The sequence below is a fragment of the Vespa velutina genome, chromosome 7 (assembly GCF_912470025.1).
Source record: "Vespa velutina chromosome 7, iVesVel2.1, whole genome shotgun sequence".
Taxonomy (NCBI): Eukaryota; Metazoa; Arthropoda; class Insecta; order Hymenoptera; family Vespidae; genus Vespa; species Vespa velutina.
Genome location: NC_062194.1, coordinates 3455028 through 3459852, shown reverse-complemented (window position 1 = coordinate 3459852; position 4825 = coordinate 3455028). Strand labels below are relative to the sequence as shown.

At 30.7% G+C, this 4825-nt stretch overlaps 1 long non-coding RNA gene across 1 annotated transcript in view; it reads left to right on the top strand.

The window, feature by feature from the left end:
• The first annotated feature begins 3879 nt into the window (after positions 1–3879).
• LOC124950605 overlaps positions 3880–4825 on the top strand; it is a 2801-nt gene continuing 1855 nt past the window's right edge. Inside the window, exon 1 of the long non-coding RNA XR_007101406.1 lies at positions 3880–4777. This is a non-coding gene — a long non-coding RNA (uncharacterized LOC124950605). The remainder of the gene's footprint in view (positions 4778–4825) is intronic.

The following is a 4825-nucleotide window of genomic DNA, read 5'->3' as shown; positions in this document are numbered from 1 at the left end:
TATGTATTATAAGAGGAAGTAATATATAATAACGAAGAACTAAAGAAGTAAAGATTTTTTTTTCTTTTTTTTTTTTTTATATGAAATTAATTCAATATCGTACATCTCGAAGGAAAAAAAGATAGCGAGATATCTCCATCGTTTTTTCCTTTTTTTTATTTTATTTATTTATTTTTCTTTTTTTTTTTTTTTTTATAGATCTCAATATTCGATTAATACGTATAAGAAATCATAGTCATTCTGGGATATTTAACGTCGAGTTTATATCACGTGGATCCTTCGCGAGGATCCACATAATAAAATAGAGACGGTTAGGAAAGTCGCGAAAAGAATTACGGCTTTTTAATATCTCGCGATTGTCTCGACCGAGAGGGAATCTTTAAAAATGGAAATCGGCGTGAGCTCTTAGTATCGGAATTCGATATTATTCGTTATTACGGCGTTAGAGATTGATACTAACATGCCGCAGTATGCCATAGTAAAACGCAGTGGGAATTTTAAAATAGATCAACCGAGCAATTTGGATATCGAAAATCGATTAATCGCTCCACTTTGATTCCACGTAACGATGTACGACGTTGTTTGTCTTATTTCGTCGAAGATCGTTCCTCGGGGAGGGTGTATTAACTTTTTTTTCTTTTTAATCTCTCTCTCTCTCTCTCTCTCTCTCTTTCTCTCTTTCTCTCTTTCTCTCATCTTTTTTCTTTTTCTTTTTTTATTATTTTTTTTTTTTTTTGTTTTTTTCTAATTTTTTAGAAGAACATACTAATCTGCATGATTGAAAAAATATGTGTCTTATAGGTATTCGATGATTATTATTCGACACAGTAATTTCTACTATAACAAAGGTATATTTATATTCGAGCTATTTCCATATATGTATTTTCATAATAATATATTTTTTTCCTTTTTATATTTCAATGTAAAAAAGGAATTAAATAGTGGAAGACATATAATTCTATATTCTGACAAATTTTACCTTCTACAGACGGAGTCATTGGAAAGATAAAAATAATGAAAAATCATTTTCTTTAGTACGAAGCAAATGAATTCATAGTTTTGCAGAAGGTAAAGGATATAGAATTTTTATTGACAAAAAAAGAGAAATATAAAATTTAATGAATCTTGAAACGAAGAATTAAATTTTGAAAAGGTAAGTAAATTAATATAGATTTTCTTTCCCCCATCGATATTAACGGATAAAATAGTTTTGGGAACGATTATAATTTTTTTTTTTTTTCTTTTTTATTGGACATTACATTTTCTTTTCTTGTGTTATATGCAATAATGTGCATATATGATTAAATTAAAATCGTTATTGATATATCGAATATTTTGAAAAATCGATAATGTCAATACGAAGCAAATCCTATCCGATATAATAAATAATAAGATAAATAACGACATTCATATGATTTTAATATATTAATGGTTAAATAAATTGCGTGTATATATGTTTGTACATAGGTGCAAATACAGGAATATTTCCATTTCCTTCTGAAATGTATTAAGAAGAAAGATAAAGGTATCTGGTATCGAATGAGAGAATTCGTACATTCGGATACGGGTCAAGTCACGCGGAATTATCAATACGGAATTGTATCGATAAATAAAATACGAAGAGACTTTTTCGGTCTCGTGACGCACAGTGGTAGAAATGTTTTCGATGTTCCTGTACTGGCTCTGTCGCAATCGTACTTGTAAAAAGATACGATTTATTTCGTTCCCCGTATGACTCTTCGTTCGTGACGTATTCGTCGGTGTTTCGTAGCTCCGAATTCAAAAAAAAAAAATCACCCAACGGGTCGAAATTAATCCCACGAAGGATGCGATTCGAACAAGTTTTTCAAATGATTCTTAAGGGACATTTTTATTTCACAAGATCGAAATAAAAAGAATCGAGAAACTAATGATTTCCCGTTGTCGCTCGATGTTTTGTGTTTTCTTTTTTGTAAAAAAAGATACAAAAAACCACAACAACAACAAAGAAAAAAAAAAAAAGAAAAAAAAGAAAAAGAAAAAAGAAGGAATTTTTTTTTGTTCGATTACTTTTTCCCCGCACGAGTAATATGGAATTATTACAATAATTCCGTAAATTAATATCGCAATTATTTAATTTGTATATTACAATGAAATTTTTGGAATTCTCAAGAAAAGTCAGAAAATCGAGTGACTTTGTAAGAGAAACTTTTTAATTTTTCGTCCAATAACTTCGAACTTTCGTAATTATTGGGAAAATATTTAGAGTTAAGATTAAAAAAGAAAAAAGAGACAAGATTAGACGATGAATCTTAGTTGCATCATTATCTTATAAGACAGTAATGAAATTTTAATAATTTTTGTGTCCCTGAGAAAGAAATTGCATGAGATTATCCTGCAAAAAAATCTTGTTTTTTTTGTTTTTGTTTTTGTTTTTTTTTTTTTTATATATATAAATAAAACATCACGGAACAACGTGAAATTATTAGTTTTACAATTTATGTTATTTTCTTCTTGAAAAAAAAAAAAAAAGAAAAAGAAAGAGAGAAGAAAAATATCTCCTCCAAAAAAAAATGTGAACTTTTCGGCCACTTAAACGAATATAATCAAGTTTTAACGAATGAATATATTCTACGTATACACTTGTAAGAAATATACAATTTTCGATATATTAGATATATTTAAATATATTAAATATATTTTAGAAAATGAGAATTAAATTTTGTGTCAATGTTTTAGCTTTGATATAGATGTTTACGTATAAGAATACTGTATAAACTCGATTATACTATCCGGGAAAATCTTCAAAGAAAATTACAAAAAGGAAAAAGGAAAAAGGAGAAAGGAAAAAAGGAAAAAAGGAAAGATAAATATAGGAAGGTTTTAAGTGCAATCAGGAAAGAGAATGAGTGACCAATCCTTGATTAGTTTGGGTGTGTCCGAGTTGTTAGTCTCAAGGTTGTTTAAACAATCTCACATATTGTCTTTGATGCTAATTGACCGTACCGTGGTACGATTAAAAAATATAGATATATCAAGAGTACAAGGACAAGCGTCAATCATTTGACCTAGAAATTTATATTTTGAATTGATTGCCTGGTCAAAGGAAAAAAAAAAAAAGAAAAAAAAAAGAAAGAAAGAAAGAAAGAAAAATAAACATTTCGCGAAGATATTAAAAAAAAACAAAAAGAAAAAAAAGAAAGAAAAATAAACATCGAGCGTTTGCTTAGTTTTTCTATTAAATCTATTATTGCGATATTAGTATAACGTTATCTCAAGGACAAACGATATGATTAAAGAAAGAAAATCTTTTTAGGTTCAACGTTTATTGGACTTATCCAGGACCTAGTAGACAGTAAAAAGAGATAAAATAAATAAATGAAATGTTCTTAGTGGTATTCGTTAATGCCATGAGAGAAGAGAATAATGCGTTAATTCGATTAGTGTGAGAAGAGGACGTCTATTTGTGTGGGTGTACGTATGAGCCCGTGTGTCTCTCACTTTCTTTCTCTGTGTATGTGTATGTGTGTGTGTATGTGTGCGTGTGTGTATTTTTAGATAGGAAAACGGACAGACACGGTAACCCCATGCGAACGCTGCAAATATTTCGTTTTTCTCTTACTACTGAGATTTTTCTTCCGAGCTAGATTAGAAAAACCTTAGTAATCACTTTGAGCACGGAAATGTCGCGTGAAATCGTGAGAGACGAATTCGTGAGATTTCACGTTTTAACGAGAAAATAAATAGATACGAAATAGATTTAGTATTAGACATTTAATAGAAAATATTTCAATTAAATTTAAATAATCTTCTCTTTCTTTCCCTTTCTTTTTTCTTTTTCTTTTTTCATTCAATCAATTCGAGATATAACTCACATTATTAATTACAATTTGAGATAATACAAAAGTAAATTAGTTATACAATAAATATATCTAATTACAATTTTTGTATTTAACTTGAATATATATTAGAAATAATTTTTACATTTATTAGTAATTTCTATGTATCATTTGAATATTTGCAAAACGAACGAAAAAAGAAATGTATCACAATGAAAGAAATATTTTGCTAATTAATAATATTTATCAAGATTACAGATTTTGATCGATGTTCGCTAGATTTCGAAGGAATAGAGGAGAGAGAGACAGAGAGAGAGAGAGAGAGAGAGAGAGAACGAGAACGAGAGAGAGAGAGAGAGAGAATGAGATCGATGGGTTAGGAACGTGGAATCATTGTTGGATCGTATGGTTCGGCATTGCGGTGAGATTAACTCGATATTACGAGGGAAATACGCCGATAGCGTTCGAAACGTCGGATGGTCAAAGGAGGTGATGGTGGAGGTGGAGATGGAGTGCAGGAGAAAGAGGAGGAGATGGTAGTGGTGGTCGTAGAGATGGAGGTGGAGGCCTTACAAAGATAGCTCGTTTTCAAATTGGCTCTGAGAGCCAATGATCGTTCGAGCACGTAATCGATGTAATTTAATGAATGACGGGCCGGTTTGCGCTCGAGCACACTCGTGAAGGAGAAGCCATAGTGAGAGCCTGTATTACGCATACCATATCTGTCTATACACGTACACACACATATATATATATATATATATATCTATCCATGTATGACATACATACATACATATTGTCTATGTAGATACACATATGTATATAAAACAGATATACATATATCTGTTCAAAGAGAGAAGAGGACTGTCCAATAGGCGCAGCCCGATGTCAGTCAAGGAATTAATCCATGAGACAAGGCGTGCGGACGGGACTTCGAGAAACCCATGGGAATCGTCGAGGTCGCGTTAGAATTATATCTCGTTTACGTATTCTACCTGCGACTTCCT